General features: G+C 39.1%; 1 long non-coding RNA gene and 1 other non-coding gene across 2 annotated transcripts in view; both read right to left on the bottom strand.

The window, feature by feature from the left end:
• LOC123505791 overlaps positions 1-15,000 on the bottom strand; it is a 45,927-nt gene that overhangs the window by 8,576 nt on the left and 22,351 nt on the right. The window lies entirely within an intron of this gene.
• On the bottom strand, positions 3,972-4,053 carry Trnal-aag. The gene has a single exon. It is a non-coding gene; the product is annotated as a tRNA-Leu (tRNA).

Here is a 15,000-nt window from a genome sequence, read left to right as displayed (position 1 = left end):
GAGTTGGACAGAATAGGGATGAGAGGAAGAAGAAAGCCTTGTGCAGCGTGGCCGCAGGAGGAGGGGAGGCATGCAGTTAGCAAGAACAGTAGAACAGTTACCATGAAAATAGCGATAAAATATAGAAAGGGATGCAACATTTCGGCGGTGAGAAAGAGACTGAAGACAGTTAGTCAGAGGAGGGGAGTTGATGAGACGAAGAGCTTTCGATTCCACCCTATCAAGCAAAGTTGTGTGATTGGAACCCCCCCAAACATGCGAAGGGTACTCCATACAGGGACGGATAAGGCCCTTATACAGAGTAAGCAGTTGGAGGGGCGAGAAAAACTGTCGGAGACGCCTCAGAACACCTAATTTCATAGAAGCTGAGATATGTGAAGTTTCCAGTTAAGATTATGAGCAAAGGACAGACCGAGGATATTCATTGTGGAAGAGGGAGACAGTTGAGTGTCATTGAAGAAGAGGGGATAAGAGGGGATAGTTGCTCCTCCTCCTCCTCCTCCTCCTCCTCCTCCTCCTCCTCCTCCTCCTCCTCCTCCTCCTCCTCCTCCTCCTCCTCCTCCTCCTCCTCCTCCTCCTCCTCCTCCTCCTCCTCCTCCTCCTCCTCCTCCTCCTCCTCCTCCTCCTCTTCTTCCCACGCATGCTTCTTCTTTGTGATTTTCTTTCTAACAAAATTGTTTTCTCTCATGGTGTGAACCCTGAAGCTAATGAAAATCTCAAGAATGCTTGGTGGCGAAACACACACACACACACACACACACACACACACACACACACACACACACACACACACACACACACACACACACACACACACACACACACACACACACACACACACACACACACACACAATCGCTCTATACTTGGTGTTCACACAAATAAAACCAACTTACGTATATTTTGAGTAAGGAACACATAAATTTTAATGTTTTTTTTCTTTAATAGTTTAATCCTTTACCTAACAGTGTCTCGAATTTAATCACTTCTTTTGTGGCGCCACTTCACTTACATGACTTTTGCTTCCCACACGGTCTTTTTTTTTCTTTCTTTTTATGTATGTATTAATATTCACGTAACATCAAGGCCGATTATTTTTCTTTCTGTACGTGTAGGCATTTTGTTACACCACACGTTTTATTTTTCGTGGCCATATTCGTTCTCCCTAAAACTTAAATATATATATATATATATATATATATATATATATATATATACAAGCAAATAAATAGTCATATCGTAATTAACATGTTATTCAGGAGTTCAGCAGAGAAAAAAAATAATTACAATATTATTTCTGCAAAACAAGTAACATTATACAGAACACACACACACACACACACACACACACACACACACACACACACACACACACACACACACACACACACACACTGAAGCAACAAATAATCCCGCAGCGGCTCTTGATCCCCAGCAGGGCGTCGCGGGATCTCCTTCACACACTGCTCAATAAAAAGAGTCGAGGTGCATTGCGATTCGTCTTTGTTTCCTGCGCCGCCACCTGAGTTGCAGCCCGCCATCTATCCTGCTCCCTTATACACACCTCCCTCTCCCCTAACCCATCCCCTCCTACGCATTTATAACCCTGGAAACAAAAGCAAAGCGCCTACACTAAATTATGACCCTAATACACACACACACACACACACACACACACACACACACACACACACATGCAAGCACACATTCTTCTTCCTCTCCTCGTTTTCTGTTGGGTAGTTATAATGGAAAATAAAGCTAAATGTGTGGTTTAATTTACGTTTAGCCAGTGCAGGACCTAAGTTTCTCTCTCTCTCTCTCTCTCTCTCTCTCTCTCTCTCTCTCTCTCTCTCTCTCTCTCTCTCTCTCTCTCTCTCTCTCTCTCTCTCTCTCTCATTTATAACAAGTAACACAAGAGAGGAAAAAAGTCTTACTAAATTATGAGATTCGCAAAGTTTTTTTTTTCCTTTGCCGCGTTGTTGTGAGAAGGGAATAAAGTCAAATGAGTGTTTAAATTAGGATTCATGCAAAAACTTCCACTATTACGAGTAACAACGAAAAAATAGCGAATAGAGGAGGGAAGGAATGCACCTGTTAAAATCTCCGCGAAATTTTAGGTTTTTTTAGTTATAATGAAAGGTAAGGTCAGACGAGAGGCAAAAATGCATGTAACGTAGTCGTGTGCAGTCAATTAACAATATACTGGAACTACAAACCATGGATGCTGAAATGTAGCGATAGAAAAGGAAAATGGGAAGGAATCGAGGTGCTAAATGTTAATAGACAAACACGGGGAAGATATAAACGGAAATTAAACTTGTGAACTTGTCAATTTTTCATCTCTAGAATACATCAAAATTAAATAGAAAATAGTTCCAGTCATTAGTTCCAGCGTTGTGTTGGTCCACGTCTCTTAAAAAACGTAGCACCATCTTTCCTTTATTTCCTGCGTTGTACCATAAAACTACATATCGAGAGCTACATATACTCAGATTAAACACCAAGAACCACTTACGGAGACTTACATTCACACACGAAGAATATCCAGACATTCCCTCACACCAGATTCAAGAGATCTACGTAGATATACCAAACCCAAAATAGAGACAAAAAAAAAAGAGATTATCAGTATTCTTAACAGATGAGTTCTCTTTAATGATCTACGGCAAAAGGCAGAGATCGAACGACAACAGTGAATTCAATAGCGATTCACACACATTAGATAAAGTTGAAAATAAATTGAGCAGCGATATAGATAGATTCAATGGTAACTCAATAAGCACACTGGATTAAATACGGTAAAAAAAATACGTGGAATCTCATTAGAAACCTACAAATATAAGGATACGAAAACACCAAAAAGTATATCTCATTCCACCAACTCGCCACACAAACACAGGTAACTCAGAAGAAACACTATCCCGCTTTGTTGTATTTTTCTGCAAATATAAGGACACCACCCAAAACTATATCTCATTCCACCAACTCGCCACACAAACACAGGAAACTCAGAAGAAACACTATCCCGCTTAGTTGTGTTTTCCTGCCTTACTGCCACTTCGAATGTATGTAAGAAAAACCAAAACAGTTTGGAAACAAAACTAAAATCAACCAATTTTGGAATATGAAGAGCTGGACCAACAAGGAACTAGGAAACAGCCACTTAGAATGTCAGCAAGAAAAATCAAAACAGCTCAGAAACACTACTAAACTCAACCAATCTTGGGATATGAAGAGCTGGACCCCGATACACTAGGGAACACAGTTAATAATAGAAAACAAGAGTAAGTAATAATTTTGCTGTTTATTTCAGTTTGACCGCTCTTGTTCCTGTGACTTAGAATCTTTCATGAGTGTAGGATTAAAGCAACTGAGAATATTAATAAATTTTCCGTTTTTTTGACACTACATGTACTTTTTAAGGGTACACATGGCTTCAATACTTTTCCGTGCTCTATTATGCAACTCTCCGTTTAATTACATCCAATGGGAAAAATAGACAGCAGGACCCACTCACAATAGAATTTCCCTCGAGATGCTCTTCATATTCCCTCTTCCATTTTATTTAGGATCAAGGTTCACCAGATTACGTTTCCTTACCTCACCACGCAATGATGTGTTTGCTTCTTCTCAACGAGAGAGAGAGAGAGAGAGAGAGAGAGAGAGAGAGAGAGAGAGAGAGAGAGAGAGAGAATTCTTTTTACTAACTCTGCATTAATACTATCCCACCATAACCACAATCACTACAAACAACAACGACTACCACCACCACCACCACCAGCCACTATCCTTATTCACCATCACCACAACTACCAACAACAAACAACAACTGCAACCACCACCACCACCAAAACCACTACCAATATTCACTATCAACACAACCACCACCGCCACCATCACCACCACCACCACCTATCCCTACAACCCTATCACACCATCACACAAAAACACCGTAAAACGAAAAATTAACCTGGCAGCGGTGGGATTCGAACCCACGCCTCCGAAGAGACTGGTGCCTTAAACCAGCGCCTTAGACCGCTCGGCCACGCTACCTGTATCTTCTATCACACACTCAGGAATAAAACCAAAATAACATGAAAATAAGGGAACTGTGACAACGAATTAATTATATAGAGTGGAGCGGAGTAACATGGGGTGGCGAGAAGAGTAAGAGTGGGAGTGGAATAAAATGGGGTAGAGTGGAGAGGGTGGAGTGCCTAAAATGAATGACTACCTGGCGAACATTCATTTACTCAAACAAAGAAAATGTTTATCTTACCTGCGCTAATTAACGCGTAAATCACTAGAGTACTGGGAAAAATTTAGCGCGCGGGCGCGCACGAGAGAGAGAGAGAGAGAGAGAGAGAGAGAGAGAGAGAGAGAGAGAGAGAGAGAGAGAGAGAGAGAGAGAGGGTTCGTATTCTTTCGTGGTCCTCGTATCTTATCAGCATTAATATTTTCAATTTTCAAAAGTTTTAATTATCGCGTGTCATAATATATCATCTATGTCTTTATTGTAATCATAATTATCACTTATATCTATTATATACTAACACATGTCTATCATTATTATTATTATTGTTATTATTATTATTATCATTATTATTATTATTATTATTATTATTATTATTATTATTATTATCATTGTTATTATTATTGTTATTATTATTATTATTATTATTAGTAGTAGTAGTAGTAGTAGTAGTAGTAGTAGTAGTAGTAGTAGTAGTAGTAGTAGTAGTAGTAGTAGTAGTAGTAGTAGTAGTAACAGTAAAGTAATCGGTAGCAGTAAAAATAATACTAGTAGCATTACTGGTAGCAGCAGTAGCAGAACTATAGCACCAGTAGTACCAGCAGTAGTAGTATCACTAGTAATAATAATAGTACCAGTAACAAAAGTAACAGCAGCAGTCATCACCACCACCACCACCACCACCACCACCACCACCAACCCACTCACTATCAAAAGACAATTACGTACCGGAAAACAGGCTTAGTGAAAAGAGGCGTAGAGAAAAGCATGAGAAGTCGAGAATGGACAGAAAGTGAGGCACCTTTCATTAGCAGTGAGTTATGACTCCGTCCACAATTAGACGGAGGGAGGGAGGGAGGAAGGGACGGAGGGAGCAGCGGTGGTGGTAGTGTTTAGGTGGAGAGAGAAAGGAAGGTGGTAAGAGAGAAAAAAAAAAAATAATAAAAGATAAAGGAGTAGGAGAGAATTTGGATCTAATTATGGTAACAAATTATACATGTAGGTAATTATCACAACACAAAGCGCGCGCACACACACACACACACACACACACACACACACACACACACACACACACACACACACACACACACACACACACACACAGGTTGACTTTTAATTGAGTGTCGTGTGTAATTCAGTGGAAAGGAAGGAGGGATGGAAGAAGAAAAGGAAGTGAGAGAGGATGGCGAGAAGGAAGAATGACAGGAAGGAAGAAAGTAAAGAAAGAAAGAAAAGAGGAAGTTAATTAGGTAACATGAAGAAGAGAAAGGAAAGATGGGGGAGAGGAAAGGAGGGAAAAAGAGGGAGGAAGGAATGTTAGAAGTGTGTAGTTGTGGCAAGAATAACGAGAGACAAAAGAATAATAAAAAAGTTGGGATAAAAGAAGAGAAGAAGCAAAAGAGGAATAAAGGAAATTGTAGAATGTTCCTTAAGCAATGACCGAGGGATTAATGAAGGCAAAATAAAGAATGTATAAAATAAATTTGAAAATAAGATAAAAACAGGATGGGAAACAGAAATGAAGAATGAAAAATGAGGAATAGCAAAAATAAGAAAGAAATTAAGGATGCAAATTATGACATACGGATGGGCAACGTAAAAAGTGAAAGAAAATAAAGAAAATGAAGATAAACTGTACACACAGAGGATAAAGATTAAGGAGCAAACATTTAAATATAATAAAAATAAATATTAAAAGCGAGAATGAAGATCGGAAAATTGTGTACACATCGACAAAAAATAAACATACTGACAAAATTATAAAAAAAAGTAAATATGAAACATGTTAATTTAATAAAAAAAAAAACAATAAGAATAAAAAAAGGAAATTTATATAAATTATAAAAGTGAAAACAAAGGAAAATAACACGTGCTGCTGACGAAGCTTGCTTAATTAATCAAGACACTAATTGACTTTCCAGGTAAATTTGCTGCAAGAATCAATATTTTCCTGAGGGTTGGAAGATGAAACTCAGGTGTGTGTGTGTGTGTGTGTGTGTGTGTGTGTGTGTGTGTGTGTGTGTGTGTGTGTGTGTGTGTGTGTGTGTGTGTGTGTGTGTGTGTGTGTGTGTGTGTGTAATAATAATAATAATAATAATAATAATAATAATAATAATAATAATAATAATAATAATAATAATAATGTAAAATATTACACTGAAAATGTACAGGAGGGGGGGGGACATTAAAACAATGAACTGAAATGCTTAACCTAACTATGGATATAACTTAACCTAGAATTCATTTATTAATTTACTTATTTATTTTAAGTGTATGTGTGTGTGTGTGTGTGTGTGTGTGTGTGTGTGTGTGTGTGTGTGTGTGTGTGTGTGTGTGTGTGTGTGTGTGTGTGTGTGTGTGTGTATTCCCTAAGGCGTGATCACGAGCATCCTCGCATCCCTAGGCCGTTGCCGTCTTAGTGGGAAATCAAGAGTTCATTACTACCGATTTTCGGGTAGCACTGTGACCTCACACACCAAACATCCCATCGCTCTGGTCAGGGGAGCCAGTAACTGTCCCGCTTCTTACCAGAAAAATCCGTTAGGTGACCAGGCCCTAGAGGGGTTTAAACCTACGAGACAGTGTGTGTGTGTGTGTGTGTGTGTGTGTGTGTGTGTGTGTGTGTGTGTGTGTGTGTGTGTGTGTGTGTGTGTGTGTGTGTGTGTGTGTGTGTCTGTAATGATTAAAATAAGTAGTGTTTAATTGAGGATATTAATAACTTATTGGTGCTAAATCGATGATGATGATGATGATGACAACAATAAAGAAGTTACCCACTCCCCTTCCTTCCCTCCTCACCGCTGCTCTAGACCACTCCACCAATTCCTTTCACCACAACACCCCAACACCACCACTCCAAAATTCCCTTTTACTCTACACTCCACCTCTCCACAGTCATCTGGTACTCCGCCGCTACTCCTCCCATCATCCCTCCGTCACCACTGCTCCACTTATTCTCACTCCTCTCAGCTCCTCCCACTCCCTCTGCCCACCTTGCTACACTTCAGGAGTCGATGAAGTAGAGATAACTCACATTTCCTTTCACTCTTTCTTCATTCTTGTGAGCAACATTTTTCCTCCTCTCCCTCCCTGCCTCCCTCATTTCCTCCTCCTCTTTCCCTTCTCTCTCCTGTCTTCCTTTCCTCTCTCACTCACTCATCACTTTATCTTCTTCCTACCTGCAATTTAAGATCAAACTTCCTGATAATTGTTCTCTCAAAGATTTCATGATTAGTTGATATTTTTCTCTTACTAACTTCTTCTCTCAAGTTTCCTCCTACTTTCTTGTTACCTGCAATCTGATATGTTCCTTTGCTCTTGCTGATTTGGTAGTATCTGGGATTTGTGCTCTATAGTTCACGTGTAAGTTTGTTCTTAAGTTCTTTATCATTTAGGATTTTGCACTCCTGTATTTACTGATTACTTTCCCCATTATACATAGATTTATTTGTTGTCTAAGTGTGACTAATTTCGTATTTTTGTATTTTTTTTGTTTTTTTTTAATCGTCTCATTCATTCCTATAACCATGAATTAATTATAAGTAATTATACGGTAATTATAAGTAAATTGTGTCTTTCAGGGTGTAGCTAATGGTGAAGGATCATTTCTTGTTATATTCCTACTTTTAGAAATATTAAGTGCCGGCGCTGTTAAGTTTTCCTATGTTACTTTTTAATTTTCAACGTCTGTTTTATATCAATCTACTTATTCTAATCAAAATATCACTGTATACTCTTTGTACTATAAAAGCACTTGCATATTTAATGATTTTAATATTTTTTGTGTCCTTTCTCACTTCAGTCTTCATTGGATATCCTTGCCTCCTTCGTTCACAAACTTCTCGCACACTATCGCCAGGTGGATGTGGCTATGAAAAGATAGCTTCATTTATTTGCCAAAGACATGTAGCATTTTCATTTACGCTCTCATAACTTGGAATGCTTGTGCCGTCATTTGCAACTTTTAACCTGATCAGCAGCGGCGCCGTCAGAACCAGGTCATGTTCTCGTTCCTTTCTTTCAATGCGATCCACGTTCTTTTGTGTCTTTTCTTATTCAAATTACCTCCCGTAAAAAGCCAGAATAAAACATCCAATAAAGACTGTTTTCACCTTCCTCTCCTTGCATTTCTTTATTCCATTACTTCCCGCACATTCAGCCTTTATATTGAGAGAGGGGGTGGGAGAAAGGAGAAGCAGGAAGACAAGGCGTGGATTTAGGAAAAAAGTGAACTGAGAAAAGCACAAGGTAAAGAGAGAGAGAGAGAGAGAGAGAGAGAGAGAGAGAGAGAGAGAGAGAGAGAGAGAGAGAGAGAGACAAAGGAAAACAGATGGGAACAAAAGAAAAGCAAGGGGAATAGAGAGGGACAGGTGGGGAAAAGGAAGGGCAGGAAAGGGATGAAGGGGGAGGCGCACCTGTTTACCTATGCTCCAGGTGTGAAAGAAATAAAATCATGGTTACGTTTTCTTTCCACCGCACAAATTAGGTCTGTTGTGCAGGTAACTTTCTGGGGGGCAAATTTTTTATTCCTTTTTTTTTTTTTTGCTATGATTTGTGTTGATGTTAGGAGAGCGTTGGAAGTGTGTTAATTAAGACTACAGGTGGTGGAAAATTGCTATAAAAAGGTGAAAGAAAACCAGGCAATTGGACTAACTGAAAAAAATAAGCAAATTAATGTAATGGTGGCGAGAGAGAGAGAGAGAGAGAGAGAGAGAGAGAGAGAGAGAGAGAGAGAGAGAGAGAGAGAGAGAGAGATGATCACTACCTAAACAATCCCACGTTCTGTTTTAGGTTCATTCTATTTTTTTTTTTTTCCACATGGCGATTATTCTTCATCCCCCTTCAGTAAATAAATAGATAAAAAGAATATTATTTTGCTTATCAAAAGTCGTCAAATTAAGAGTAAACCAAATGATGAGAGCCAACAGCTGGCGGCGCCTTTCCAAACCACGCTAATTAATACTATCATTATTTTCCTAAACCATTGTCTCTCATCAAAAAGACTCTCTCTCTCTCTCTCTCTCTCTCTCTCTCTCTCTCTCTCTACACTACTACTACTACTACTACTACTACTACTACTACTACTACTACTACTACTACTACTACTACTACTACTACTACTACTACTACTACTACTACTACTACTACTACTACTACTACTACTACTACTACTGCTACTACTACTACTACTACTACTACTACTACTACTACTACTACTACTACTACTACTACTACTACTACTACTACTACTATCATTACTACCACTACTACGGATGTAATTTGCCGGCTTCCCTTACCTACATTAGTCTATCGACCAGAGGCTTCTCACCTTGGAGACTGGCTGCGGATATGGGTACTATACTACTAATATTATCGCGGTTCTAACAAAAACAACAATCATTCTCATCGTTTCGCACTCACATAACAGACCTAATGCTACAGAAATCCACTCATCTTTTACTTCCACCCTCAACAATCAACGCAAACACTCTCCCTCTCAACGAACAAGAGTAAGAGTACCACCACCAGCATCCCTCACTTACAGATCGCAGCTTTGATTTAAGTAAGAGGGACATTGGCTGGCTCAGAGCAACTACAGTGAAGTGAAGTTAAAAAAAAAAAAATCTTAGTTATAGTGGCAACAACTTAGTACATAATGGCGCTGTATTACGAAAAAAAAATGCAAAAATACTACTAATGTTAAAATATAAGGTAAAAAGTAAAAAAATAATGTGCAACTGAAATTTTAAAGGATAGAGAAAATGTAAAAATTCTACAAATTAAACGGACCGGAGCTTGAATATACTAACTGCAAATGAGGCGTTACTGAGCAGGGGAGCACATTACCAGTAATATTTCCTGCACACTATATCAAATCTAGCACATTTTAGAGAGCTGATATCCTTCCTATACTGCATAACCGATACAACGTTTCTCCTGCACCTTGTATGTGGAGGAGATACGCTGGAAGTTTACAAAAAAAGTGATAAAAAATGCATTAGAGAGGAGGACAGAATAGGGGCGAGAAGTAGAGTCATGCATATTGAGAGTGAGACCAAGGGAAGAGGGTGACAACATAAGACAACCTGAGATGCAACACTGCGGCGATGAGAGAAAAGGACGACAGAGGAGAGGAACTGACAAAACAAAATGCCCCTGATACGACCTTATTCAAAATGGCAGTACAAAATCACTCAACCAAATGTGTAAACCAGTAAACGATCCTTGTAAGTGGAACAACAACGGAGAAACTGACAAGACAAGTACGGAATCAAGTCAAACAAAGGCACCGGGAGCAGTAGAAGGATAGCCGCGCCCGAGCAACCCGCGTATGGAAGCGAAGCAAGGCATGAGGTGTAATATGCCTGGACCACTGGAAATACGAGGTCCCATTCCTTCCCTTCATCGCCACGGAATTTTTATGGGCGAGCTGCAACTGATATGAGACTTGAGAAGGCGAGAGAAGGAGGAGGAGGAGGAGGAAGAGGAAGTGATGGAGAAGGTGGGGGGGATGGTGCAAAGAAAGAAAGGACAGAGAATAAATGGTGCAAGAGGTTGTGTAAGAGAAGAGGAGGAGGAGCAGGAGACAGTAATATCTTTAAAAGAAAGGGATAAACAGGGGAATTAAATAGGAGGGGATAGTTGTGGTGGTGGTGGTAGCGGTGGTTCTCTCTCTCTCTCTCTCTCTCTCTCTCTCTCTCTCTCTCTCTCTCTCTCTCTCTCTCTCTCTCTCTCTCTCAGTATAAAATCACAACTATCGATGATTTATTGTTAGATAGAACAGACTATAGTAATGTTTGTGCCATTATTCATAAAATATAGCCCTTGTATTAAAGAATCTGTTTACTCCTGCTTGATAAACGTGATGCTGTACAGTCTTTATAGGCAGTGGATTGTTTGGATTCATTAAGAGAACAATGACGAGATATTATATTAGTTGTGAGGCTTTTCTTTTCATTTTCCTACAGTTCTACACAGATTGACTTTATTCAGTATTAGCAGTGTTTTGTTTTTTTATTATTAATTTGATGTTTGTTGCCTCATCTATTATACTTTCCTGGATTTTTGTGATTTTTTTTTTTTTACATTTTTACAACGTCCATTTCTTTGTTCACTATTTCACATTACATTGTCAAAATTATTTATATTGTTTGAATCAACATTACCAAGTAGTTCTGTAGTTTAAAGGATTTAGTTATTGTAATTTCAGGTTTTTATTTTGTATTTCCATATTTTTTTCTGTACTCAGTAAATCATTTGAATCTTTTTTTTTTATTTCATCGTAAGTTGCAAATGAGAGAGAGAGAGAGAGAGAGAGAGAGAGAGAGAGAGAGAGAGAGAGAGTTTCCCGTTAATCTTAATCTGACGCATTCCACATCCAGCGCGGGAGTCAGGACGGATTTTAGAAAAGGCACCGCGCGCCTCAAATGCCAAGCGGCGAAAAAAAAAAAAAAAAAATTCTTGAAGTCCCAAGCGTTCAAGTGATTGGAAAAGTTATATTAAGCGTCATTGCAGGAGGTGGAGGAGGAGGAGGAGGAGGAGGAGGAGGAGGAGGAGGAGGAGGAGGAGGAAGAGGAGGAAGGAAAAAGAGGAGGAAGAGGAAGAAGAAGAAATAGAAGAAGAAGAAGAAGAGGAGAAGAGGAGGAGGAGGAGGAGGAGGAGGAGGAGGAGGAGGAGGAGGAGGAGGAGGAAGAGAGGAGGAGGAGAAGAAGAAGAAGGAGGAGGAGGAAGAGGAAGAGAAGAAGGAAGAAGGCATTTTTGACACAACTCTTAAGTTCCTGAGTATTCCGGGAGAGAGAGAGAGAGAGAGAGAGAGAGAGAGAGAGAGAGAGAGAGAGAGAGAGAGAGAGAGAGAGAGAGAGAGAGAGAGAGAGAGAGAGAGAGAGAGAGAGAATATAATAGATGAAGAGAAACCGATAATGGATGAAGAGAACAAATAAGAGCAAAATGAATGAATAGGGAAAGAAAGGAAGGAAGGAAGGAGGAAAGAAAGGGCGAATAGAAGAAAAGAATGAGCAAATAAGAAATGAAAATAATAAGATAGGGAATGAAAGAGAGTAGAGGAAAGAAGATGAAAATAATGAATCAGAGGAAGGGAAGGGATGGAAGAGGAGTGAAAGAGGAGGAGAGAGAGAAGAGAGAGAGAGAGAGAGAGAGAGAGAGAGAGAGAGAGAGAGAGAGAGAGAGAGAGAGAGAGAGAGAGAGAGAGAGAGAGAGAGAGAGAGAGAGAGAGAGAGAGAGAGAGAGAGAGAGAGAGAGAGAGAGAGAGAGAGAGAGAGAGAGAGAGAGAGAGAGAGAGAGAGAGAGAGAGAGAGAGAGAGAGTGATGAGGGGTTAGGGCCATTATATGTTTCTTCGTCAGGTGTTATCGTCCATTAATTCAGGTGAAGCAATGGTAATGTGTTGGTGGTGGTGGTGGTGGTGGTTGTGGTGGTGGTGATAAGAAGGCATTACCGTTATCGTGGTTTGTGACTGTGGTGAATAGTGAGTCAGTGAGGTATGTTTCACGCCAACACTTGCACATCACTAAAATTTATTCGTATATTTGCTCCCTAGTTTGGCTAATGCATTTCTTTCCTCTAGAGAAGCAGCACCAAGTGGGCATTTCTTTCCTTTTTTTTCCTTTTTTTACCCTCGGCTGGCCCTCTCTCCTACAGAAAAAAATATATATAAATAAGAGAAAAATAGTGACTTAGAGGCTTGTATTCTCAAACCCACTATACTTCACCTCCACTGTCTCAAAAAGTCATTATTAAACCTCTTGAGTACCATAAAGCGTTTCCATATTTTTTCTGCTTATCATTTGGTGATTTTATATAGCTTCAGAAACTTATATTGGGGATTAGAACAGTGAAAAATGGACCATTAATCTTTTGACCTCCACAGAGCCTTCCTAATGTCAATAAAAGTCTAATCTCAAGGTATAAATGTGTCCCAGTGTTAAAGGGGTTAAGTTTTCAAAATTATTCCAAGGTGTCTTTACGGTTCTAGAGGCAAAGCGACGAGATTTCTATATCATCAACTGGAAAACACTCATAAAAAGCCCGCTATTTATCTCTGTGGCCTTGGAATACAGTTGTGGTAAGACAGCAAAGTGTTTCTGATTATACGGACTTTAGACACACACACACACACACACACACACACACACACACACACACACACACACATACGGGTAGTGATGGAGCTAGTTAGGTTGTGATAGTGGTAATGGTGATAATGAAATGGTGATATTGATTTAAAGTAGTGAAGTTGCTGTTGGTGGTGTTGCTAATGGTGGTGGTTGTGGTGGTGGTGGTGGTGGTGGTGGTGGTGGTGGTGGTGGTGGGGTGGTTGTCGTGAGAAAGGTACAACAGCTAAATCTACCGTAATATATTTAATGAGTTCCTAAATGAATCACGCACACACTCACTCCCCTTTCCTTCCCCCCCGTCTCTCTCTCTCTCTCTCTCTCTCTCTCTCTCTCTCTCTCTCTCTCTCTCTCTCTCTCTCTCTCTCTCTCTCTCTCTAACCCTTGTATATTATATTAGATTTTTTTTCACTGTAATTTGTTGAATGTTTTGCGTATTATTATCTTGTTTGTTTTGCCCATGTCAGATAACAGTAGGAAAACATGTCATATACATTTCCTGTTTATTTTTTTTATCAAGGTTTGGTCTAAAACTTAGTTACCTTTCATATATAAACACAACCGTCATTTGTATATTCCTTTCGTAACTCACATACTGCCTATTACTCTTGCTTTGTCAGTTAGCTGTAGAGGAAGTAGAATAAAAATGGGAAGAAGAAGAGGAAGAAGGGAGAAAATAAGGAATAGAAAGAGAAAAATGATGAATACGAGGATTTATTTATTTATTTTTTCAATATTTAGTGTAAAACTTCACTATCTTTCATATATCAACGCCTTGAACAGTCACGAATTAGTTACGTATTTTGGTATTTTCTATTTCAAAATTTCTAATTACTTGTTTTCATCAGGTTTCAATGGATGTCAATAACACTTCAGAGATAACAAGGTCAAAATGAATAAATGCATCAATAAGCGGGTCAATATAATGAAGAGATTAATATCACATCTTCCAAACATTTGACAGACAACATATATCACATTTCTTTGATATACATGAATGACTAAAAGTATTGTTGTTGTCCATCTCCTTACTCCCTTCCTTCTTTCCTATCTAAGTCTTCTTTTCTTTCTTCCCTTCCTTCCACCCTATCTTACTCTTGCTTCTTTCTCTCCTTCCATCCCTCTTACTCTTCCTTCTTTCTTTCCTTCCTTTTTATCTTACACAATTTTTTTTCTTCCTATCTATTTTGCTCTTCCTTCCTCCCTTACTCTTCTTTCCTCGTCCTCCTTTTCTATAGAGTTGCAATACCCTCTCTCTTCTCATGTCAGCCGCAGATATGAGAAGAAAAAGAAAAGAAAAGAAAATAAAAGAAATAAAAAAAAGAAAATCAACTTCAGATACCGGAGGCGGACAGGGCAAGTTTTTGGCATGTCTGGAGATGAAACATTGGGAAGAAACTAAAAAGAATCAAAGAAAAAAATAGGTAAAAAAAATATATATGCTAAAAAAAGAAAGATATTGAAAGAAGAAAGGTACAAGTTGGAGGTGATTGTGGCAGTAGTAAGTAGTAGTGGCAGTAGTAGTAGTAGTAGTAGTAGTAGTAGTAGTAGTAGTAGTAGTAGTAGTAGTAGTAGTAGTAGTAGTAGTTTCGATTATGTAAATTAATTAAGATTAA

Source organism: Portunus trituberculatus, chromosome 18 (genome assembly GCF_017591435.1).
Source record: "Portunus trituberculatus isolate SZX2019 chromosome 18, ASM1759143v1, whole genome shotgun sequence".
NCBI lineage: Eukaryota > Metazoa > Arthropoda > Malacostraca > Decapoda > Portunidae > Portunus > Portunus trituberculatus.
The sequence above is the reverse complement of the archived record's forward strand: the minus strand, read 5'-3'. Positions and strand labels throughout refer to the sequence as shown.